Source organism: Neovison vison, chromosome 11 (genome assembly GCF_020171115.1).
Source record: "Neovison vison isolate M4711 chromosome 11, ASM_NN_V1, whole genome shotgun sequence".
NCBI classification, from domain to species: domain Eukaryota; kingdom Metazoa; phylum Chordata; class Mammalia; order Carnivora; family Mustelidae; genus Neogale; species Neogale vison.
Window position 1 is genome coordinate 38,713,704 of NC_058101.1, and position 27,427 is coordinate 38,741,130.

Genomic DNA, 27,427 nt, shown 5'->3' on the forward strand with positions numbered 1-27,427 from the left:
ATTTTTTATAAACATATATTTTTATCCCCAGGGGTACAGGTCTGTGAATCGCCAGGTTTACACACTTCACAGCACTCACCAAAGCACATACCCTCCCCAATGTCCATAACCCCACCCCCCTTCTCCCAACCCCCCTCCCCCCAGCAACCCACAGTTTGTTTTGTGAGATTAAGAGTCACTTATGGTTTGTCTCCCTCTCAGTCCCATCTTGTTTCATTTATTCTTCTCCTACCCACTTAAGCCCCCATGTTGCATCACCACTTCCTAATATCAGGGAGATCATATGGTAGTTGTCTTTCTCTGCTTGACTTATTTCGCTAAGCATGATGCTCTCTAGTTCCATCCATGTTGTCGCAAATGGCATGATTTCATTTCTTTTGATGGCTGCATAGTATTCCATTGTGTATATATACCACATCTTCTTTACAGCAATTGCACTACTGGGTATTTACCCTAAAGATACAAACATAGTGATCCAAAGGGGCACGTGCACCCGAATGTTTATAGCAGCAATGTCCACAATAGCCAAACTATGGAAAGAACCTAGATGTCCATCAACTTTAATAGACTTTTAAAATGTTTTTACATTTTTGTAAATTATTCATGACATATACATATTTCTTTCTAATTTGTTAATATTCTTCAGCAAAATTGTAGGTCTTCCACAATGTTACTTTGTTTTAATTAAGGGCAAATACTTCCATTTTAATTAAAATTCTGAAGCAAAATATTCGAAGAAAAACTTTCTGTCACCATAAATAGAATCCAGATCAGATAACAACATTACATTAGCAATCATAAGTTATAGCCATTACCACAAAATTTTCCTATATAATCATAAATTATTTAAGTCTCAATAGCAACATGTAGGTATTTTATACTATTTTTGATGATTGCTTTCTGTGCTTACAAAATCTGCTGTGCAGAAATCTCAAGGGAGAACTATATTATATATAGATCATGTGTCTTATGGCTAAAATATTGATTAAAAAAGAGGAAATTTCCATTTCTTTAAAGTTGTAGTTTTATTCTAATATTTAATAATCTCTTCTGAATTCCATTGAAATACACAAAATATTTGATACATAAGGAAATGTTAATTGATAATTTATAATATAATGTAAAAATCACAACTAACATGTATTTAATTGTTTTATTGACATTTTCAGATACTGAAAATATAAATATCTGAAATTAAATTTTTTCAAAGGCATACTTAATATACACCAAATAAACTTCTTCTTTAATCAGTACCTGAAATTTTTAAAAAATCTCACAGTAAGTATTTATTAGAGCTAATTCCCTAATTAATGTCAAATAACTGGTATAAAACTGAGAGAAAGACTCTGACATTTCTCTTCCTTGGGGCCATGTAACAGGGGGTTAATAGCAGGAGAAATGAACTAGCATAGGTGATTTTCTGCTTTTATTTATATCCATAACAGCAGTGTGACCTTGGAAATGATCAGCCTACTTAGAATTCTCTTAACCTTTCTGCCAAAGAAGGGAGAAGTCTTGACTTGATAATCCCTATAGCCCCTTTTCATCTCAGATAAAAGGTGCCTCAACAAATTACTCGGTTGTGAGTGAGCATGTGTGTCTGTCTCTGTGTACCTATCTGTGTATCATGGTGTACATGTTTGTGTGTCTACACTGACATGTGTAAGCACAGTAAAAAGCATACTGTACTTGATTACAGTAAAAAGCAACCCTACTCGAAATTGTTCCTGTTGTCCTGATTTCTTTGTAAGCATTTCTTAAACTGTATGATAAGAGACTTGAAGGAAGGAAAAGGACTACACTATTGGAGTTGGAGATGTATATCTACCGTAAATTCCCTACACCAAGGAGTACATACGTGCTTCATTTTGTTGCATCACTGAACACCACAGGAGCCCCAAGAGGAAGGTTTTCTAATCCCCACTTTACAGGTGAGGGTCCTGAGTTTCACTGAGTAAGTTGACCAAGGTCACATAATTCAGAGAACAAGTGAAGAGGGGAACAGAAAATGACAGGTAGGAGAGGCATCATCTGAATGTCAAAGAGGTAATGGGGGATAGAAGGTAACAGGGAATAGAAATAAGGCAGAGTGGCCTAATCAGGTATTTAATTAAACATCTGATTAGTTGGAAAAGTTAAATTCATCAAAAGGGAAGTGGCCCAGTGTGGTCTACAACTTTCCCAATGGTAACTGCAACTCCAGCAGATCTGCCTTGAAGGAAAGGAAACTGGATTAGAAAGGGGAAAAAGATACTAGTATTCTGGCCTTGGTTAGCACTTATTAATAGCATTCACAAATTCTTACTAAGTCTTAATATGCCTGACACTTTTCTGTATTCTTAAATACTAATTCACTCAACTCCAGTATCAACTATTTGAAGTTATTTTGCATGGAAGGAAACTAATACAGAGATTTCTGATAACTTGCTCACAGTTACACGCCCCATCAGTGATGGAACTGGAATGAGAGTTCCAGCATTTTCTCTGTAGATCGGCACTGTATAGGATGACAGACACTGGCCCCATATACTTACTGAGCATTTGAAATGGAGCAAGTCTGAACTATAATGAGCATTAAAAGTGGATTATAAACACTGAATTTTGAAGACTTAATATAAAAAAATAATGCTTAGCAATTGGTTATATATTAAAACAGTCCTACTTTGTGTAAATTGGGTTAAATAAGATATATTACCATTTACTTTTTTTTTTTTGTAAAATGTGACTACTTTAAAAGTTTAAAATTATCTCTGTGGCTAACATTCTATTTCTTTTGGACAGTGCTGTTCTAGAAAATGATGTGTTTATCATATGCAATAGTCCTTCCTTTTAACTGTATGTAACAAGATGGATTTATATTTTTCGTGCTGATTTAGTTCAGTGAATGAACTTTCGGATAACACTGATTAAAGTGAGATCGGTTCACACTTTTAGCTATGCAAATGTATGACAACTGGGTGTTCTTTGAGCTAGTTCTTTGTTTAAAAACTGGAGTGGTTTTGGGTTGCCGAGGTGGCTCAGTCAGTTTTGTGTCCAGCTTTTGATCTTAGCTCATGTTGTGATCTCAGGGTTGTGAGATGGAGCCCTGTAACAGGCTCCCCACTCAGGGGGGAGTCTGCTTGGGATTCTCTCTCCCTCTGCTTCCCCCACCCTTGCTTGCTCTCTCTCTCTCTCAAATAAATAAATATATAATCTTCAAAAAAAATGGAACCGTTTAGCAAAAGCTGCTTGAGATAAAGTGTTGGCTGTTAGGTAAAAAGTTAATAAATTTGCATAAAGAACTCAGGGCATTTGGGGAGGAAAGCAACGAATATCTCAGCTTTCACAGTCTAGGAGTCTAACTGAGTAAATTCATTGGGGGTAAGGGGAAATGGTAACAATTATGGCCTGAAGTAGGAAGAGGAATAAGATCTTGAAATTGAGTGACCTTGAGGAACTGGGAAGACTTGACTCATGAAAAGAACTAAGAGCTTGTGTAAGGTAGCTGTTTTGAGCATAGGCTATTGCTGAGGCTAAAGGTGCTTTTAAGCTGTACCCAGTTTTGAGGCACCCTGGGGAACAACAGATGAGACAGTAAATGTGAGGAACCCTGAACTGGGTTTTTGTTCCTCATCAGAATGGGGACAACTCACCTCCCTGCATATTGGCAGGGAGGTGGAGGAGAAAGGCATCACTGGAGAGACCAAGCACTCATTCTGCACCTACTCCTTGGGAGCAGTCTGAGCCTGTGGCAGGAGGAAACAGAAACAGCTGTGAATTGATCAGATTTCAATGTTCTCTCTGTTCCACTTTTGGACTCCATCCCTGAGGCTTTCCGTTATTTTTTCGAGGGAGGCCTCAGCAGGTGTTCCAATACCCTGGTGTTTACCCTGTTGATGAGGGAAGTATTCCACACCCTAAATAGTACAAGATGGCTAAACACACAACACCTGACACAGGATCGTGACCAGTTTATTAATCATGTGTACTCTCCGCCCCCGGGAGGAGGACACTGCACACCATGCAGGGCTATGTAGCGCTTGCACTGGGGAACAGAGTAAACAGCAGCTGTTGGAGGCGGACTTTGTAGTAACAAGAAGATGTGGTGCCCCCTGGTTTCTGCTGGAGGATATGATTACCTTGCTTGAATAATTCTTGCACTGGCAGGAAAGCAAAACCTGCCGGGTTGAGGACCAGGTAGGGTTACAGCTGATAGAGGAACTGGCCTTTCCCGCTGTTAGGGGGACATGTCTGACTGAAGCTGGAACACTCATGGTTAGGCTCTGGGGCCCTGTAAGGCTTACAGATGTCAGGGTAGCAACATAAAATTTTAGGCTTTATTATACAGCTGGAAAATTTTAGGCTCTTATGATTGGCCAGGTGAGCACGAGAACAATTAATTGGAAGAGGTAGGCGTTGTGACTGTGTTTACGCTCTTGAGCATAGATACATGGGAAAGATAGTTCTATATTCTCTAATATGGTGCAATTGTCCATTTTGCTCTAGAGCATGTGAAAGAGCTTCAGAAATCACAATCTGCTAAACAATTGTATTTTTGTGGAGAAATGTGATGGAATGCCATTTTGGATTGTTTTCACTAGAATTGTTCAAGCTTGAAATGGCATTCCAGAATCTCATTTTAAAATAAGAATCAATTCAGATGTTATATAAAGAAATACATGGTACATAAAAATGAGGCTTATTATTTGAATCAAATACAATATTTATATGCATTTGTAAAGTTTATGTTCCTCATTTACTTAGGGAGCATTTTGTTCCCCAAACAAAAACTCAGATTAGTTTATATGAAAGAGATAATTGTATTGGAAGGAAACAAGGGTATTTTCTAAAAGTAATGAGTAAGAAGTGTAATGAAGCCCAGTGAAAAAAACAAAGAGTGGGAACTGTAAGTACAAACCTTGGAAGTGACAATTTAGCAGAAACTTGAAGAAAGTGAAATAAAATTAAGATTTATTCCTTAATTATTTACTCTCATGTGATAATTTATGCTTTCTTTTTCTAGCAATTAAACTTATGGTTTTTAACTTAATTATTGAATTAAAAGTGTCTGTTTTAGAAGTGTTAGTGTGGAGGTGGATCTGGGGGATGTGGAGAAAAAGGAACACTCATGTACTGTTGGTGGGAATATAAATTAGTGCAGCCACTGTGGAAAATAGTATGGAGGTTTCTCAAAAAATTAAAATAGAACTATCATATGATCTAGTAATTCCACTTTTGGCTACTTAAACAAAGGAAATGAAAACACTAATTTGAAAGGTATCTGTACCCCTATATTCATTGCAGTATTATTTATAATAGCCAAGACATGGTAACAAACTAAGTGTCCATCAACTGATGAATGGATAAAGAACTGGTATAACTACAATGGGGTACTATTCGGCCATTAAAAAATAATGAAATCTTGCCACCTATTACAACATGGATGGGCCTGGAGAGCATTATGCTAAGTGAAGTAAGTCAGACAGAGAAAGATAAAACCATACAATCTTACTTATATGTGGAATCTAAGAAAAAAAAAGATAAAGGAACTCATTGATGGTTGCCAGAGGTAGGGGTTAGAGGGATGGTGGTTAAAACCATAAAAGGAGGTCAAACAGTACAATGTTACAGTTATAAAATAAGTCCTGGTAATGTAATGTATAGCATAGTGACTATAGTTAATAATAGTGTATTGTATATTTGAGAATTGGTAAGAGAGTAGATCTTAAAAATTCTTATCACAAGAAAAAAGAATCTATCCTTACATGGTGATGTGTGTCAACTAGCACTTACCGTGATCATTTCGCAATTTATGCGAATATTGAATCATATGTTGTATACCTGAAACTAATATGTTATATGTCAGTTATATCTAATCACAAATATCTGTTTTAGTGCAGGGTTGAAGCTTCATGAGAGCAACTTTTCATTACCATGGTGGCTCCACCATCTACCTTGGTGCCCAGGCATAGGATAGGTACACGCTAAAACTGTAAGCATATGGAGATGTAATGATTTGTTTATTCATTCTCCAACAGGTGAATATTTCATTGTAATTTGTACTTTTTGAAAGTTCTCTGGTAGTAAACAACTTAACTGACGTCTTTTCATGAAATAACAATTGAGATGAATTAAGAGGATAAGTGAGAATAGATCAGGATAAAGAAAGGGGGGAGACAGTTAAAGGATCAGATGGATGTGACTTAGTTACAGCTTATCTTTGTATATTGTAATGCAGCGTTAAAAGCATTGTCAACATATGCTAATGAGACACTAACTATATACCCTGCCAAATGCTAGGCATCACAGAAACAGTGAATTAAAAAAAAAAAAAAAAAGAAATGGTATCTCTTTCGACCATAGAGATCTTTGGTTCTGCTGACTTCCCAGTAGGGTAGTCAAAGAGGCATTTGTAGTGCTATTGAAAAGGTAGAAAACTAACAGAATAAAAGCAGATGAGCAGGTTTAGAATCTAGCCCTCCTGACTCCCAGTACAGTTTTTTTTTTCCCCCTTCACATTACACTGCCTCCCAAGAGGCCCCTAGTTGAGCATCACTCGTATGCACACAGTCAACCACGTGTTTAACCGCTAGACCCATGAAACTGAGCAACTATCAGTTAAGAGTTTATTTTGGTGGTATACATTGAGTTGAGGAGAGCTGTAAGAAGAAACAAGTGGGCAGCATGTGTTTCCCAGTATAAAGAGACTTCTTATACTCCAGAATGGCCAACAGATATTACCTTTAAACAATCCTTTCTATTGGAGCAATTGTTCTAACCTCGATGAAATAAACAGGAATAAAACTGCAAGCGACAGCAGCTGGACGCCATGCTTGGGTGTTTAGCATCATTAAGGCTCAAACACAAGGGCCATAATTACTGTGAGCATTAGGTGATGGCCTTCAGAGAACAGATCTACTTGTTGAGACCCTAAAAAGTTTCTTCCACTTCATCAAATTCAGTTCAGAATCTAAGGTCATTTCTAAGATAAAAGAACTTTGGATAAACTGAGGAAAGACTCAATGCTGAAATTTTTTATGCCAACATAAACTCAATGATATATTTAGTGGCTTACCTAGCTCAGCATCTACTCTTTGGTCTGATGAGCCTCATAAGATATTGGTAAAATTTACATTGCCTGTGTCTAGATTTGTTTCCACTGAAATATGACAGATAATGCAAGACCATTTTTTTCCTCTGTAAATAATTTAATGACAGTTTTTTTCCCCCCTTCTTACTGATACAGACTATGCCCTTTCAAATGGTTCTCATCAATTTCAATCTTAAGCTAGTTTCACACTTTCTTCCTAGGTTGGTGAAGCAGATATTGCTATCCTGGTTTTACAAATGAGCTAAGTGCATATCAGAAGTTGAAACTTCAAATAAGTGGTATAAGAGTAGAGAAGACAAATACTGGGTCTGTGTCTATAGCCAGTAATCTCTCCTTTACTCTAGAGAATCAGGTAGCTGGATCACGAACTCTTGTTTATCCCCTTCGAAGTCCAAACCCTTCATGGCAATGGAGTGTGTGGAGTGTTTGAAATCAACTTGCTAAGAAATGGCCATTTGTTGAGCCCTTACATATACTGCACATAGTGTCAAGCATATTAAAGTCATAATTAATCCTCACAGACACCTTTGAACTTAAATGTTCTTATCCCCATTTCATAAATAAGATCAGGGCTTAACGAAGTGAAATAACTTGCCCTAGGCTACATGAATAGCCTCAAAGGAATACTAGAAAATTTTCAGCTTCTCTGGAGAGAAGGACTAAGACTTCATTGTCCTCTTTAAGAGTAGGGCTAATGTTTAATTTTTATTCCTGCTGCTGTTTGGAGAGTTGGAATTATGGAGAGGAAGGAGGAAAGAAAGAAGTCTGAGAGTTAAAGCAACACTATACTTCTAGGTAGGTTGTTAGCTAATTGAATGGAAAAGCCATGCCTGATTCATCTTTTAAGTCCTACTTATTGAAGGATTTAAGAAGCATATGCTTATTAAATAATTTTGGAAAGAATACTTTCTGAAGAAGGATTCTGAACAAGTTGCTTATGTGTCATCAACCTCTTCAGGGATCCACCAGCATCTTCTTGGCTCTTATCCATCCTGAGCACAGCTTTGTCTTCTATGGCAAATTCCTGCAGTTGTCTGTCTCATGGCTCTCTCCTGCCACAGGCCTGGCTCTGTGCAAGGCAACCTGAGAATGCCGGAGGCTTCAGCTCTTCCAGAGCCATGACAGATGGGAGTCGTTGGACAAATACCCCACGGGTGAGACAACTCTGAGAAACTCTAGCATTACTGAGAGGTCCCAGGCTGGACTGAGTTCCAGGTGCCTGTATTCACCACCTGCTCATCACCAGAACTCCGTCCAGCTTCCACCCCACTCCCTTCCTGTCCCAATTCTCCACAACCTATCTGTGCTTCCTGGAATTACTTTCCAAAAATAAACTAGCGCTATGATTCTCATTCTGGGGTTTACCTCTACGGGAACCTGAGCTACGACATTTTTCCTCAGAGTTTTAAAATAAGCCATATAAAAGGCTATATGTAATAATAGGTGATAATAGATAACATTCATTCATGAGCATTTAAAATGTGCAAGACCGAGATCATTTAAGTTTTACCATCCTGCCAGGTAGGTACTAGCCAATATTGGCATTTTACAGATGAGAACACTGACACACCACAAGATTAAGGGACATGCTTCAAGTAACAGCTATTAATGGTCACTGTTAAGATTGCAAACCAAAAGTCAGTTAGCTCTTTGGCCTTAGAAAATATCTTTTCCTTATCATGACCAAATGCGGTTGGTTTCCTATCACAATACTTGCTAAAGATATTACCTGGGGGACTTGAATGTTGGCACTTGGGATTATCTTTTGCTTAAATGACGCTTATTACTCGATGTATGTTATTATAACATTTATTATAAAAACAACTCGCATGTCAGAGAGCTGCCAAACATCAGGCTAACCTGCACTGTGAACAACTAGGTTGTATCATTTTGGCTTCCCCCAAAAGCACAATGGGACATGAATTATTACAGCTGATTCCCTGTCTTTATTTCCTAGAGGCTTTTCAGTTCTATGATTACCAGTTTTCGTCCCCTTCTTTTCTTCTTGTTCATCATTTTCCCTTCATTAGCTTTTCCCTCTGCTCCTTCTCTTCCTGCTTCTCTTATTTGCTTTGGTTTTTTAATGGCCCCAAAAAACTTTTTTTTTTTTAATTTGAAGCATTGAGATTTTAATGGTTAAAATCCGACAATTAATTATAAAACCAAGGAAAGAGCTAGATAGCTATTAATCATCATCGATTCAGATTGCAAAAAGGACTGCTGTACACAGTGGTTTTATTGAATGATGTGCCTGAATTGGTTTTTCTTTTATTTTGCTAAAGTAAGTAGAAAGGAAATGCATCATTAGCTACAAGAAAATCACATAAGCACAAAATGATAAACTAGCAGACTGTAGACAAACACTGCACATTGAAAATATTACATTTTCAGAACCAGCAGGAGAGATGTTTTTGTAAATGCCAGAAAGTCAAATGTGAATATAAACCAAATAAGTGTAAAAATTGTAAGGTTGAAGGTAAGAGAGGGAGTGTGATAGCACTCTTAAAATGGTGAGTATCTATTCCTAGAAATAAATGTTTTAACATATGGGTGAATGCAATATTAAGTGAAAAATTTTATTAAAATAATAGCTATTTAAGTATTATAAATACTATTAAAACACAGAGGTTATGAAGAAGTTAATGTATTCCTAGATTTAAAATCACTGCACTTGAGAATTAAAATGTAACCCATCATAGAATTTCAGGAACAAAGAACCTTGCTCTTCAATCTGGACTACTGAACTTTCCCTGCATATCTAAGCATTGTGGAAAGTATTTCTTCACTGCTTATTTATTCATTAACCATTCTTACGTTAATGAAATGGAGATATTTTTAGTGAAATGGCATTTATGAGGAATTCCTCATCCCATGAAGTAAAATTATGTAATTATTTACTACAACTCAGAAATAATTTGTCTCTACTTGTATATCTTTGTTTTTTGTTTCTGTTTGTTTGATGTGTATATTCTGGAAGAACATTTCTACTTATTTATCTATAGTAGGTTTAATATATAGACTTGTTACCAAAATCTCATTTTCAAGTTTCCCAATATGGACACTGATATGTCACATTTGGGGGTTTGTAGAGGATCCACATTCATCCTTGTGCTATTATAGCCTTCTTAGTTTAATTTCTTTGGAGATGGAATAGAGTGATTTAAAAGAGATCTTCTAATTACAGAAGAGAAAATAACCTTCTGCCACATGGTCAAGTGTGGTTGGTGTCCCTGAAACCTTGACTGAGAAATTAACTCTTGGATTCCTAGTTGAGGTGTGCCTTAGAAAGGGATAATATAGGGGTGCCTGGGTTGCTCTGTGGGTTAGAGCTTCTGCCTTCAGCTCACGTCATGATCTCAGGGTCCTGGGATGGAGCTCCGCATTGGGCTCCCGGCTCAGTGGGGAGCCTGCTTCCCCTCTCTCTTTCTGCCTGCCTCTCTGCCTACTTGTGATCTCTCTCTCTGTCAAGTGAATGAATGAAATCTTTAAAAAACAAACCAACAAAACAAAACAAAAAACCCTGATTCGGCTTTAAAAAAAAAAAAAAGAAAGGGATAATATATATTTATATTATATATATGTATAAATATATATATTTAGAATATATATTCTAAATACACATTAAGAATCATACTATATATTGCATTTATAGAGAAATATAGTCTGTTATTTTTCATTCAGAGGTATACTTTATGGAGTCTACTATATTTTCAGTTTCTATACAGTCTCTCAAACAGTTTTCCAGTGGGTTTACTTTTCTGTGCCTTCATCCTTCTTTGATTTCTTCTCTTCTCAGAGAAACTTCCTTTTAAGACCCTTTTTTTTGGGGGGGGAGGAGCCAACAGGGGTGAGGTTTGGGGAGGGGTGAAAGGAGAGGGAGAGAGAGAATATTAAGCAGGCTCCATGCCCAACACAGAGTCTGATGTGGGGCTCAGTCCCACAATACTGAGATTAAGACCTGAGCTGAAATCAAGAGTTGGATGCATAACTGGCAGATCCACCCAGGTTCCCCAGCATTTATTTTTTTAATTAATTAATTTATTTGAGAGAGAGGAGAGCGAGTGAGCAGAGGAGAGGCAGAGGGAGAGGGAGAGTATCTCAAGCAGACTCCGTGCTGAGATGGAGCCCCACACAGGGCTTGATCTCACAATCTTAAGATCATGACCTGAGCAGAAATCAAGAGTCAGGTGCTTAAGTGCAGAAGCCACCCAGGTGTCCCAATCTTAGCTTTTTTTTTAAAAAAAAAACATGATATTATATTTCTTTGTGAACCTGTATCAATGTTTCTACAAGACATTTGTCCTTATATATCCCACATGTTAGCACAGTTTCTTGTAAACATTAAATGTACTCAATGAATATATGTTTAAGTAAAGAAAAAGCAGAAGATTTGTTGAATGGGTTACGTGGTTCAGAGTAGATAGAGTGGAGTCCCAGTCCTTGCTCTCCCACTTGTGCCTGTTGACTGATGCAAGTCCCCGCATTTCTCTGGGCTAGACTTCCCTCATTTATAAAATAAAGTTCTGGGACTTAATCCCCTCCAAGGACATTTTTGGCTTTGACTTCCTATGAATTTATGAGATAGGGAGAGCCAGAATAATGAAAGTGCAGGGAGGAGGAGGGGTTATTACTATTGAAAGATCCCCCCGGGGCTCCAAGCACCCCGGAATGGACCCCTTCTCAGGAGGAGACCCCCGGACCCAAAAACCGAGCCGAGTCCACTGGTCAGATGCAAACAGCACGAGGTTTATTGAGTAGACACAGGTACCTGCGGGCGGTCAAGTCTTAGGAGGACTCGCGCGCCAGCCCTTAGTTCAGGGCCTTTTTATGGGGTTTGGGGAAGCGAAAGCATACGTACAGAAGCGGAAGCATGGTTACAAAGTTTTCATTGGCTGGTTTGAATGTAAAGGCATACTTGGCGCGCGGGAATACCCCTGATTGGTTCGCTCAGCATCCTTCATTTACATAGTGGGAAGTTACTTTCATTGGTCGTTAACAAAAGGGAAACAGACAGTATTGGCTAGATTTCAATCCTTCATTAGCATGTAGACTGACCATCGGCATTGGCCAGACTACAATCCCTTATTAGCATGTAGACTGACCTTTCAACATTCCTTGTAGTATCTTATCACTTTTTACAACATGGGAGGAATGTTTAAGGGAGTGGGAGAAGGGGGTGTTGGCTAAGCAAAGAGAAGGGGGAAGGAGGGGGAAAGGGAGGGAGAAAACCCTTTTCATTCCCCCATTTTCTTTTTGGCCCGAGTAAAATCTTTTACTTTACTAGGGGCTAATCTTCCGCTGCCCTATTGCATGATATTGTTGGGTTAATACCATGGTTTGGACAAGCGACAATCTATCCTTTACGAATTGGGTTATTCTGTTAATGATGCATGGCCCGAAGGAGGTTATTAGGGAAGTAAACCAGGGTGAACGATTTCAAACTCCTTTATACCAAGACTGTTGGGATTCAAAGTCTCTTTTACGCTTATTTAGCCTTTTCTTCAATTTGTCTGGAGTTTCTGTTACTACTCCAGTCTGGTCGGCAAAAAAAACAGCATTCTTCTCTGAGAGCAGCACAAAGGCCACCCTCTTTTAGGAACAGTAGGTCTAAGTCTCTTCTGTTTTGTAAGGTAACTTCTTTGTTGCAAATCTCAAGGACATTTGCAAACAAAGGGAGACTTCTGCCTTACAAGACTGTGATCTCTGCAATATAAACATTTGTTCTTCTTTCAGGGCAGTTAGGGGTGCCTGTGAAATGTCATACATATTACCAAGGGGAGTGGGTGGAGAGGGGGTGCAAGGCGCCAGCCCCTGCTCCCTCCTCAGCCAGCCTCCTGAACAATTTTGACCCTTAAATCTTTAAGGTGGTTGAAGGTGGAAGGTCTTGTCTTCTGTAACTTCTTCCTGCTGAATAGGGGCGTAGAGCTGACCCTACCTACTCAGGTCAACATTGATCAGTGGAGGAATGTATAGGGGAGTTACGAAAGGTGGAGGCAGCTGAATCCAGCGCTGACAGTGAAGAAGTATCCTTGCGCGTGGTAAGGATCATCTGTCGTGGTGAAGTCATTGCAGCAATGGAGTCTCGGCACCAAGTAGAGAAACATTGAACAAAGCAACATATTAAGGCTAATAAGGCAATAAGAATGAGAAGCCCAAAAAGGAGATTTGGCCGCAGTCCTCCTCCAAACCAGTAAGCTAACCAATTGCTGAGAGAGAGAGAAGGATCTTGTAGAGCCTTAATCTGGGCATTCATATCCTTTATTAATCCTGTGACATTTTTGTGATAGTCTGGGATGTACACACAACGTTCTGTCTTGATAATTGCACATATGCCACATGACATCCTCTAGTCCCAAAGATGGAACAAAAATGGATGCTAAGTGATCATACCATTTAAAAATAGATCGCATCCATCTTTGTTTTAAGTTGGGGAGATTAGCTGGAGTTGTAATGGTTTTAGTAATGCGCCCATGAATCCAGGCAAATCCCAAGGTACAGCGACCTATCCACCCTGGAGGAAGCCAGGGCCACAGGTTTGTTTCACATATCCAGTGGGGTCTGTTTGGAGCTGGCCATCTAATGCCAGGTCACCTTGTCCAGTCAATAGCCTGGAGTACTATTACTTGGTAACACATTTCTAATGATAGCCGTCCCAGATATCGTGTGTTATTTGCCCAAATATCACTCGTATGATTTCTTTGTTCCCAGCATAAAACTGCCTTCTGACTGAGCCGTCCAATCGTGGGTGTAAGCCACAGATATGCATCACAGATCTGATATACGCCATCTTCAGTATAGCGATAAGGAGGGTTTTGTAACTTAGGCCCATATTTGATTGGGGAGTTATGGCTTGATAGCAATCCCCTTTCCTTCCAAATAGCTCCATGGGCATGTAGTACCAGGAAGGCATATTTGGAGTCAATGTTAATGTTTATTCTTAGGCTTTGGCAATTGCAAAGTGCTAGTGAACACTACAGTATACCTAGCTTTTCTTATTTTTTTTTTATGAAAACTATTGTCATCAGTAAACTGTCATTCATCCGGCATATCTGTAAGTATAGCCCAGTATTTAATTAGTCGGCCTTCATCATTCTTTGGTGGCCTTTGAATTCTAAGAAAAATCTGGACCTGACGTGAACTCATTAGTTAGGGGCTGTTTTAGGTTTCGCTAAAGCATCTGTTTGCAATTGCACCTCAACAGAGGTGGCCTCTAGGATAAATATGACTAAGGGATGAAACCAATAAGAAGACCTTTGAGTGGTCCAGCCTTAACAATATCCTGATTACAGAGGATCACTGGCAAGTGAGAAAACTTGTCAAGAGATAAGGGGAGTTCCCCATGCATCATCCGATCTAATCATAAAGAAAGTGGGGTCATCCATTATCTCTATAAGTCCATAGTTAATCCTATGGAGTGCAATAGGCTGGCCTTTAGGCAATTTTATTATCCCAGCCACACACAAGGTGTTAGTTATAAAATTGTAGGGGAATCAATCCCATTTTCCAGTTGTTTAATCATGTGCCGTGGGGTCTGCTAATATCCCCTCAAAATAAGATCGACTAAAGGAGCTATTGTACAACTTCTCTGAAGTTTACCTCAAATTATTTAGCTTAGGTAAACAAACATTTAAAGACAATCAAATCTAGAATTTAACATCCATAAAGGTGTGTTACTAAAACATAATTTTTCTCTCTAAAATAACCCTCATTTACAGAGATAGCCAAATCAGGACTAAGTCACTTGTGAAACAAGTCCAGTTTTAACAAACTTGGCCCATTATTTACATAAGCTCAGCAAGAACAGTTGAGTGTGATCATATAGATCTTTTAGAATCTGCTTTGCTGGAACTTCTTATAAGGAATCTCTAGGTTGAACTTCTAGTAGCCTCTCCAGGCCAGAAGCCAAGCCACGTACTTGCCATCAGGCATGCCTGTAATACCTGTCGATTTGGGCATATGCCTCTTCATGAGATTCTGCACCTACCAAGGAGTGACATTCTTTACTCACCTGGTGAGGCTGCTGGGAACTCTGTAAACAAGGTATCAGGCCAATAGTCCCAAGGGGCTTTATGGCTCCAGGTTTCATAAAGTCAACCTTAGTTCCTTTAAACTGTCTGGTCATATCCGAGTCTTTTCAAATATGACATTCCAGTCAAAGCCTTGGTAAAATAACCAGTTTCCAATGCTGTCCTGTTACAAGGAGAACAGATTCTTATTGAACTTATGCAAATGACTGATTGCCATGGAAGAAAGAATACTTACTGAGACCTTTTGGTTTCAGAGGGTTCAGATAGAGAGAAAAGTTGAATGCTTTGACTCGTTTACAAAGGAGCACTTTTACATCTCTATAAGTTACAGATAACTAGGAGGAAGTATCCCTAGTCTGGAAGAGCAAACATTAGAGAGAACCAGCAATGTTTAAAGTAAGACAAAACATTAAGAGACACAACACTATAATCTTTTAGTTCATTTAGTTCCATGTTACTAATTCTGGTGAATGCACCTTTAGTTAATTTTGGAAATCCTTACCCATTTCAGTTTTAGGATTTTCAAGTATATCAAATATCTGTATTTATCCTGAAAGTCCTTTATATGAATCTCCTTGAAGATAAAACTCATTTTACAAGAGAATTAAAACAATTATAAATGACAAAAACTCAGAATGGATATGGTTAGAGCTGAAGAGACACGGGAGTTTACAATTTAGCTGCAAGGAAATCAGGTTACTTCTGTGAGACATAACATTTCCCTAATTACAATATCAAGCGGTGATCTCTCCAAACGTTAAAACTTTAGGAAGTGCATAGAATCTCTAGAATAGTTATAGTATTTTCCCAAATGTAACCCAAGGTTTATCATTGGTTCAGTAGTACTTCATGAGCAACTTCGCATACCAAGGAAAAGCCTGAGTTAAAGAGATTTACAACTTAAATCTTGTCAACATTTGCTAAAATCTTATAAAGTTTTGAAGCACATGCCTAAATATAATTAGGGATGTTAAACACCTGATAAAACAAAACATAGGAACTGAGTTTTCTGGGCAGGCAAAGAGGAAACCATTTACATTCTAGTAACAGCAGATCAATTAATCTAAGAAAACATTGTCCTTTTGAACAGAGACAATTTCAGTCGTGTACCAATGTAACTTTAAAACCCATCCATTTCAATCTTAGTCCATTCTTGACCATAGCTAAAATTCCTTTTCTGAAGATTTCCCTTCACAAACCTTCTACAACTTTCCTTTGCATTCAGGTTTTGTCCCAAGCCATTTCCTTCCAAACAACCATCTCATTTAGGACAAAATTTATCTTCCCTTACCTTCAACAAAATGTATTCCCATTCCTTAAATCTTTCTTACATATCTCCTACTTTCCTACATACAGAGTTTCCCTTTATTTCCATCAGTCTTAGTTACACTAAGCAGAACTTTGTATTCTTAGAAACACCTTTAGTTATTAGCCATTTGTGAACTGTTACAACAGAATTCTTCAGGTGGCAAATTTATGAATCAGTTAAGTGGAAAACAAGTTTACCAGCAGATTTAAATACTCTTAGTTTCTTTGCAGTTAAGAAGTCAAAAGCACAAATCTACATCCAGTAATTAATGACTTAGCATTTTATCCTGTTTGGTTAAGATATAGATGTCCACAATTCAATTCCGTTTGTCATCCAAGTAAAACTTTAAAACTTTCAGGTTACCAAAGACTTTGAAAGCTACTTCAGCAATTACCCATTAGAACTTTGGGACAGACAATTAACCATCAGTTTAGTCATTTCTTTGCTAACAAATTTTAATAAATAACACAAGCTTATTCTGACACCATTTACTACTGTTAACTTAAAAGACAGGTCTTATCTTAATTAAACCAACAAACTTAACTTAGTTCCAATAGTGATTTACGTTTCACCTGGGCCCACTCCACTTTGAATGTTTACCTGAGACATGCATGGGAAGATCTGGAGTGGGGGTTTTAGGTCCAGGGGGTGCTCTTTTTGCTCCTTGACAGTGGAGAGAGGAGCCATGGTGCATGATCTAGAGGCTAGTCATGCAGGCTGCACGCACGTTGGTGCAGAAACACGATAAGGGGGAAACAGAGGAAAACAAAGTGCTGCTAGGAGGCAGAGAAAGGATTCCCGGTTTTGGAGCTCATAAGCCCCAACAGAGGAGCAGATGCCATGCTTTCCCACCAGCAAGGGGGGAGGGGTTAAGCAGTCCAAGTCGGGCCAGAGAACACAGGGAAACTTCCCCGAAACAAAGAGAGTTTCGGCAGCTGCTCGGGAATATTCCTTATGGTCTCTGTCTCGAGTTAGACCAACCCCAGTTGGTTCCAGTTATAGCCATTAACATGGGAAGTGAGTGAGGGAGAAACCCCCACATCTATTAGGAGAAACTCAGAATCTCTCCAGTGACCTAAAGTGAGACTTAAGGGGGTGGTAAGTGTTTGCCCCATTTTAGAGTCAAAGAAAACACCAAGGACAATAAGTAAGACACACAAAACAGTTAACAAGAAGGACGCTGCGCGATTTCGGTACAAAACTGAAAGCAAAAACTCAAGCGGAGATCCCGGGGGTCCGGATTCCCCCTCTCCAACCAAGGCCACGTATCTCTCTGATACAGGCTGAGCTCCAAATGCCCCGCTGCCCCGGGGCCCAAATGTCCCGAAGGACCCAAATGTCCCGCCCGGCGGGACTACAAACGCCTCTGGAACGTCTTCCAGGGCTGCGAGGGAGAAGTCCGAGCCCGTCAGCTCCTTCTGGCCCTCGCCAAATACAAATGGATCCGATCGAACCCCAAACCAAACGCATGCGCAAATTCACAAGTAACAGGTTCAGACGCAGCCACAGACACAACGAACAGACACAACGAATAAAGTGCTGGCCAGCTTACCTCCTGACAGTGGGTCGGTGGTCCTTGGGTGGGGGGTCTCGTATCCCAGGACGAGCCCCCAAATGAAAGATCCCCCCGGGGCTCCAAGCACCCCGGAATGGACCCCTTCTCAGGAGGAGACCCCCGGACCCAAAAACCGAGCCGAGTCCACTGGTCAGATGCAAACAGCATGAGGTTTATTGAGTAGACACAGGTACCTGCGGGCGGTCAAGTCTTAGGAGGACTCGCGCGCCAGCCCTTAGTTCAGGGCCTTTTTATGGGGTTTGGGGAAGCGAAAGCATACGTACAGAAGCGGAAGCATGGTTACAAAGTTTTCATTGGCTGGTTTGAATGTAAAGGCATACTTGGCGCGCGGGAATACCCCTGATTGGTTCGCTCAGCATCCTTCATTTACATAGTGGGAAGTTACTTTCATTGGTCGTTAACAAAAGGGAAACAGACAGTATTGGCTAGATTTCAATCCTTCATTAGCATGTAGACTGACCATCGGCATTGGCCAGACTACAATCCCTTATTAGCATGTAGACTGACCTTTCAACATTCCTTGTAGTATCTTATCACTTTTTACAACATGGGAGGAATGTTTAAGGGAGTGGGAGAAGGGGGTGTTGGCTAAGCAAAGAGAAGGGGGAAGGAGGGGGAAAGGGAGGGAGAAAACCCTTTTCACTATAAGCATTCTGGCACTCTGGATAAACAAATCTTGCCTCTTGTTAGAATTCTCTGGAACAAACTCCATTTGTGCTGAGATGACAACCATTGGACACAGGAAATTATTTTCACTGATTTATTTGTTGCTTTGTTTTACTTATTTTAAGAACTTCTCTGATTATTAAAGAAATGTATGTATGCATGTTTATTATCTTAAATATGGAGAAAAAAGAAACAAAAGAAAAATGAATTATTCATAATTTTATCATCAGACATAAGCATAATATTTTGGAGAATTTGACCTTCATAATATGCTTCTATAGTTCTTTCCAAAGTCAAGATCATAATTTATACATCTATGTATATATCTAATATCCATCTATTTTTCTATCAATACAAAGAAATACATTATATATAGACATGTTTGATATAATATCTTATTTATTCATTCAAATATATCCCAATTTCTCTATCTCGGTTAAATGTCTTTGAAGGCATTCTTTTAATAGCCATCATAGTGCATTAGGGTGGTTAGAATTTCTAACTGTTAGTGTCTTTTAACTTCCTTTTCCCTCCTTTTGCTGATAGAGACTCTCTATTATCCATTCCATAGTTCATACCATAAGTCTGAGCATCTGACCAAACCATGGCCAATCAAAACACTACATTTCTGTCCACAGTAGTGTAGGACAAAGAAAATGAACCAAGACAACTGGGATGGATGAGGATTTCTCTGGACTTTTGGTAGAAACACTGGAAAAAAATTACCATTATTTCATTGGAATTAGTGCCCTCATATTGATATAAGCCAATTTGCCAATGCCACCATTGCCAGAGAATAAAGTCCATACAGGAAATAGCAGAGCTGTGAGACAGTATAAAGTCAGGAAGAGTTTTAATGTATCCTCTGATTTTATGATTCAATTAATGCCTAAAGCCAGTATGAGTTTGAACTTCCAGCTTCTGCAAGTCAATGGAATCACCCGTTATTGCTTTATGTGAGTTTGGTTTTAGTGTCTTACAAATGATCTTGCTTTAACTAATGCATTTATATATGTATTATATGGAATTTAACACCTTTTCTATTTATAATAAGCAATATAATCATTTTGTAAATTAATTGCTGCCTATGTATCTGAAGGAGGAGATGGGCTAACATATGATAGTTTCCTAAAAGAGAAATTTAAGAAATAAAGGGTCTAGTTTTTCTAGACTATATTATCAAAATACTGTCCAGAAAACTTGAGAGTTTGACATCAATAAATAATCTTAGAGATATATATGTCAGGGTCTGTTGATTGTAACATAAAATATCTCCAAAAAAAAAAAAAAATCTCCATTGTTGTCATCTGTTCTTTTAAATTAATTTTAAATTAATCAAACCTTCTTTTGTCCCTGGGTTGTGTAACCCTATGATTCTTATGCTTACTTGGCCATCATACAAAGCCATCTAGACAGTAATTAAAATTTCCAGACCTATGTAATGGTCAAAACATCATCCCCTAATCTGCTTGCTTGGTATAGACAAGGAAGCGTCAAACTCAATGAGGCACACATGAATGGCTTCTTCTCTCTTTCTCCACATTGATATTTAACTCTTTCTCCCACCCCCGCCTTTCTCATAAACTAAGCATTCTAAACAGCACACTCTGCCTCCTCCAGGATAAAGTGGGAGTAGGAAGAAGAAATAAAAAGATCAGGAGAGTTCTTATGTCATTGCTCCTTATTGAGTTGATGGAGAGCTCTCTAGGCCTGGGAATTTAAACCTCTCTTGTAAACTCTTGTGGATTCTTTGGACCCTCACCAACACCAGCGGCACTATCATCACTGAGTATTTCTGCTGTGTAGTTGCAGTGATAATGCCAACCCCCTGTCACCACTGGTTGCTAATTCCTTCTACAGCCCCTGGTTATCTGCCGATGTGGTCTGCTCTGCTAAAACGGAGTGTTTCTGTAACTCATATTGGGTAATACGTGATTGATTTATAACAGAATGATGTCATTATAGTGCAAAAGTCTCAGGGGGTCTTATGTGACTTTTTGTTTTCTGGTATGTTAACATTTTGGATGACCAGTATCTGCAGTTGAATGTAAAATATACTAATAAAGTTAATCACAACAAGCTACATAAATATGCAATCCTGGACATGATGCCCTATCATCTCACATTTTCCCTCTTGGCCCAGCTTGGCCATATGCTCTGCCTTCAAGGTACTTATTGCATTATTATCTCTATTCTATGTTTATTTTGCCTTTTCTCTATAATCAGCAGGCTCAATCATTCCTATGTGCCCTTTCATTGAGCTACTTTTATTTTTTTAAAAGATTTTATTTATTTATTTGACAGAGATCACAAGTAGGCAGAGAGGCAGGCAGAGAGAGAGGGAAGGAAGCAGGGTCCTCGCGGAGCAGAGAGCCCAAGGCGGGACTCGATCCCAAGACCCTGGGATCATGATCTGAGCCGAAGGCAGAGGCTTTAACCCACAGAGCCACCCAGGCGCCCCAGAGCTACTTTTATTTTTAAGACAAAAATCCTCCATTTGCTATAGTTTTTATTTATTCAGAACTTAAAATGTTTTTTTTTTTTAAGATTTTATTTATTTGACATAGAGAGACACAGTGAGAGAGGGAACACAAGCAGGGGGATGCGAGAGGTAGAAGCAGGCCTCCTGCTGAGCAGGGAGCCCAGGACCCTGGGATCATGACCCAAGCCGAAGGCAGACACTTAACGACTGAGCCACCCAAGAGCCCCTTAAAATGTCTTCTGACATGTTTAAATTATCTAGCTGTTTTGGAATTTGGTATGTATGTGCATATGTATGGATTTTCAGCATTTTTTAATGATAAGGTTATAAAGCTGCCTAGGTTTTGAGTGATCTGCCTCTAATATTATAATCCTGTAAATTCAGGTTACATTTGCCAGTTTTTCCTGATCATGGATCATGATGTGATAATGCCTATATTCTGGCTTTCTTCTCATGAAACCTGTTGTACCTTCCAGATGACTCTTTTGGATAGGATCCACAATGATTTCATGTTGATTCGCTTCCCTCCTACTGAAGGATGATAACGTCCTTTTCCCCACAAAACTTTAGGAGAAATTTGGAAGTGTGAATAGCCACGAATTTAGAAAGCACCTTTTTGCTTAGCCCTCAGAGTAGGCACTAGTCCCATATTTTGCCTATAATCTTCCAGTTGGGTGACAGACCCAGGTCCATATATTTTCCAAAGGGAATGCATATGAAGTCTCTGAGTCAGATCTTAAGGCATCTCTCTCTCTCTTTAGATGGAATTATAACATGGCATAACTGTTAGGAGATAGGACACATTCTCCTTGGGGCATATATCTCCTAGTACAGTTATCTGCAAAGATTCTTCCCTAACATTGTTTTCTTTTTGCTTTCTGAACTGACTCTATTATATTCTTTTTTTTTTTTTTTTAAGATTTTATTTATTTATTTAACAGAGGGAGAGAAATTTCACAAGTAGGCAGAGAGGCAGGCAGAGACAGCACAGAGAGCTGATGTGGGACTTGATCCCAGAACCCTGAGATCATGACCTGATCATGACCATGAAGGCGAAGGCTTAACTGAGCCACGCAGGTGCCCCTGACTCTGTTACATTCTTGTTGCAGCATGACACTTAAAAGCCCTCTACTCCATTCTTGGCCATGTACTCTGTTACTTCTATACCACTTTGGAAATTGCTGGTCATTGTGTAATCTGGAACTTCCCTTTTGAGTTTCTAGTACATATATCCCTATCTATATCTGCACAGATCTATAACTATTTTGAACCATATTGCGGAACAAGCTGGTAAATTAGTACATTTCATTTAACTCAAGAAATATGTAAAGCCTGAATTTCCTTCCATTTTAGAATTGCTTGTATTTTTAAGATAGAGTGATCTAATTTAAACAGCCAGACTTTTAATTTACTTGAGAAAGTGTTATTGCTCTGAAAACAAATGGAAGTACCTTAGATGACACCATGAATTATAAACACGTGGCACAGCATTGTAGAGCAGTTACAAGAGGATGCATCCCATCCTTCAGAGTGTACACACTTCTTGATCACTTGGGTCAGAATAAATGTTTCTAGACATCATGGACTGTCTTTCTAAATATTTACCATGTGATGGTTTTTTCACATTTTTCTTCTTGCTGGGGCATTTTTCTCTTTAGAATCTATGGCTTCAGCTCATCATTCTCTGTTTCTGAAGGAGCAAACATTGAAGAACACCGTCCATAACCGCATGTGAAGCCTGTGCTGGTTCTGAATCACTTTCTTGAAATATGAGTAACTGCAGTAGACAGAAACACCCTACCTGATTTAAAGTTTCTTCATTCACTTGCTGAAGGATAATTTTTTAAATGATAAAATCATGACTCATACAGATTTAAAATGAACACATGTCAGAGAATTTATCAGAGTCATCAATTAATGGGGGAAACTGGTGATTCAAAAGAGAACTCCAAGTCCCACATTTACAGTCAGATAAGAACTACCAAAACCAATTTACAAATAATGGCCAACTTTTGAATACCTATAGGGCTATAATCAATTGCATTCTAACAGATATAACTTGCATTTATATGGCTGGGAACTATTTATATTGGTATCGCTTCATTATAAATTAACATCTGTCTGAGAGCAGTAAAATAGCCCAGTCAGAGATAGACAAAGATGAAGAGAACACAGATGAATGAACTAGCCCAGGGCAACCACTAAATTTCAAAGTCTTTTACCATTTTTCCTTAGGAGAGTATATCTCAGATATATCCTTTTAAGCACCTCTTCATATATTTGGTGAGAATGCTAAATGCTTTAGAGCATACATATATGCTCTACTGGTGAAAGCTTTACAACAAATCACAACCTCTGGAGAGGATCTGAACTGAACCAGTCTGAACTGGTTCTATAGCTGTTTTGTCTGTATCACTGAGATCTAGTTGTTTTTTAGTTAGGCCCTACTCCAGTCAAGTACAGGCTCTTGGAGACCAACGCCTGTTCTTTGTACGCATCACCTCTACTGATCCTGGGTTCACATCATGTACTTGGTTAATGTGAAGTTAAGGTATCAGTGGTTTGAGATAATTATTCTAAGGTCATTTCGTTGACATAAAAAAAATCATTTATTTATTTTCTCTCAAAAATACTTATCCAAATGCAAGTACTTAAAAAACAAACAAACAAAAACCAAAAAACCTCAAGACAGATCATGCTTATTTATGGGATAAGTAAATGCTTAATTCATTTTTTGTTTTGAACATTTTTCTTTGGGAAAATTTTGGTTGGAAGCAATTGTGCATATTTCCAGTTATTTGTCATAGTTCTTCAAGGGCTTGAAGTATTCTTTGTCCCTACCTTAGAGCATTTGGCATTTATGCTCCAAGGAGTGGCTCTGGTAATGAGAGAATATGTTTTGTGCACTCTTGGTGCTGTCAATAATGTTTTCAAATTAAAAATTAATTTTTAAACAGTAGGCTTCTGTGACCATGACACTTATTAAAATCTCTTTTTTGGCGCAATATCCAGCTTTCTTTAGTCATTGTTGATGCTTTTATTTTTAAAAAGCTATATTTTATGTTACATTGGTAACTTTTCCTCAAAATTAATATTTAATCCAAGTATATTGGAAAATAAAATAGAAATGCATTAACATTATATAAGCCTGAAGTTAGTAGGGTTTTAAACTTTTATTTAACATATTGGAACAGGGTAATTTTTTTTTCCTTTTGGAAACAAAGAATTTGGTAAAAAAGTGTACTAAAGACAAAAAGATCAGGACAGCCTACAATATTTGGAGCCAATGGTAAAATAATCATTCAAGAATATATATAATATCTGTTTATTTCCATAGTCATTTGACTCGAAGTCTTAGGGATTGGCATTTATATTATTTTCTCACATAATTATAATTTTTGCCTTAGAAATGTTAAGGTTTTGAAAGGGAGGACAATATTAGAATTGTTTCTGAGTTACCTTGAAATTATTCCCTATGGAAACTTTCTCTCTTTCTCATCTTTAGTTTTAGAATAGTAATACTTGGCCATTAAAAAACAATATTAAGAACAAGTAGTTGTAGATGGTAAGTCCTTTTAATAATAAAGTAAGATTGTCAGAGGCACTTGCTGTTGTTACTTTGAATTAATTTGACTCTATCAGTCTCCAAATGTATTCATTTCCCTTTGGGAAAAAATGTCCAATCTATGATGTTTCTTCCAGAGGAAAATCACTGGCCAGTTCAGTTCAGGTCAGTTCAATTAGTGTTTCTTGAGAGTATATTACATGTCAGACCTTATTTTTAATTATAGTGCTACACAAATGAATGCCACATTCAATGGCATTATTCAGGGTCATAGGATTCTAAGTAACCACTTCAAGACTTTCTTGAATTGACAGGAAATTTGAGTATGTGGAACTTTGGACTGAGGGTTAAACAATGGACAAGTTAACAAGGTGGAAAGGTGGGTATACGTTTTTGTACTTTATAGTTTTTCCTAATTGTAAAAATTAAATGGTGGTGAGGAGATGTGGTTGGTGAGCTGGAAGTGTGTGCTTCTAGCAAAAAGTTGTAAGTCCTATCTATTTTTTTTCTTCCCTTTATCTGGAGCCCACTCCGCTAGGGATGGAAATGTTAAATTAATTATTTGACAGGAGATGTGTAGGGTGCCATAATATATAAGAGGGGCTCTTAATTTAGATGTAGAGCAGATTTCTTGGAAATGTGTAATATTTCCAAAGATAAGTATGAACCAGTCATAAGGGAAGAATGTGGGAGGAAAGGTTTAGCAGAGATAGCACAGAGGTAAAAGAAAACATGCGGTATCCGAGGAACTGTTAGAAGTTTGGTGTTTTTGAAATATAATATGTGCTTAGAGAAACTGGCCTGAAATGAGGTTGGAAAGATACATGGGATCTTCATACACATGCACACATACATACATACACATGTATGGGCATATATGTCAATACATCATTTAAAAAATGAGGTGCTTATTTTAGGACAGTTTTATATTTACAGTATTATTGCAAACAGAGGATAGAATTCCCCTAGACCCCACATTGATTTCTTCTACTATTTATAGCTTATGTTAGCATTGTATATTTGTTGTAATTAAGGAACAAGTACTGATACATTATTATGTACTAAAATCCATACTTTATTCGGTTTCCTTCATATCTACCTAATGCCCTTTTCTCTCCAAGGATCCCATCGAGGTTCCAATATTACACTTAGATGTCATGCCTTCTGGCTGTGGGAGTTTTCAGATTTTCCTTCTTTTTCAAAACCTTGATAGTTTTGTGGATTCTGAGGTATTTTGTAGGATGTACCTCAACTGGAATTTGTGCAATGTTTTTCTCATTAGATTGGGGCAATGTGTTTTTGGGAGAAATACCAACAAGGCAGATTGCCTTTCTTATTTCCCTTCAAGAACACTCATCTCTGGGGCACCTGGGTGACTCAGTTGGTTAAGCCTCTAGGTTCAGCTCAGGTCATGATCTCAGGGTCCTGGGATAGAGCCCTGCATCAGGTTCTCTGCTCTGTGGGGAGTCTGCTTCCCCCTCTCTCTCTGCCTGCCTCTCTGCTTACTTGTGATCTCTCTTTCTCTGTCAAGTAAATAAATAAAATCTTAAGCGCCAATATAAGTTATCATTGTAGACATTAATCTTGCTCAACTGACTTGATGTAGTTTTTGTCTGGTTTCTCCACTATAAAGCTACTCTTTAAACTCTTTTTTTTTTTTTTTTTTTTTGTTCTTCCTTCTCATACTGTGCTATTTAGAAGGAGGAGTACCTACATTCATTATTTGGAATACTTTTGCATGAGTCATTTGTCAATTTACTGACATTTATTTATACAAGCATTTATTCTAATCAGTATGAATATTCATATATTTACTTTAACTGTGGGTTAAAATGGTTGTACTTGTTGTTCAAATTATTCCACTTTTGGCAATTTGGAGCTCTTTCAATTTTCCCCTGAGTCCCTTTGGAATGTCCTCAGCCTTGTGGTTTTTATTTGTGTACTTTTGGCCACCTTCTTTCTGGTACTACAGATATCCTTGGTTTATCTTCTACACTTTCTGCCTCATTCTTTGAATCAGCCATTTCTTCAAAGAGCTTGCCTTCAATATAAGCCATAGTAACTTCTTTCAAGACATATCTCCAAAGGCAAGTGAAACAGAAGCAAAAATGAGCTATTGGGATTTCATCAAGATAAAAAGCTTCTACACAGCAAAGGAAACAGTCAACAAGACTAAGAGACAACCCACAGAAAGGGAGAAGGTATTTGCAAATGACATTACAGGTAAAGGACTGATATCCAAGATCTACAAAGAATGTCTCAAACTCAAAATCAAAAAATAATAATAACTCAGTCAAAAAATGGGCAGAAGACTCATGTCCAAAGAAGACATACAAATGGCTAACTGACACATGAGAAAATGCTCAACATCACTAACCATCAGGGAAATACAAATCAAAACCACAAAACCACCTTACATCAGTTAAAATGAAAAAAATTAATAAAATAGGGAACAACAAATGTTGGCAAGGATATGGACAAAGGGGAACCCTCTTACACTGTTTTTGGGAACGCAAGTTGGTACAGCCACTCAGAAAAACAGTATGGAGTTTCCTCAAGATGTTAAGAATAGAGCTACCCTATGACCCAGGAAATTGCTTTACTAGATATTTACCCCAAAGATACAATGTAGTGAAAAGAAGGGACACATGCACCCCAATGTTCATAGCAGCAATGTCCACAATAGCCAAATTGTGGAAGGAGCCAAGATGC

At 38.2% G+C, this 27,427-nt stretch overlaps 1 pseudogene; it reads right to left on the reverse strand.

The window, feature by feature from the left end:
• The window catches only part of LOC122890210, a 42,392-nt pseudogene extending 36,611 nt beyond the window's left edge, over positions 1-5,781 (reverse strand).
• Between the last annotated feature and the right edge of the window lie 21,646 nt (positions 5,782-27,427).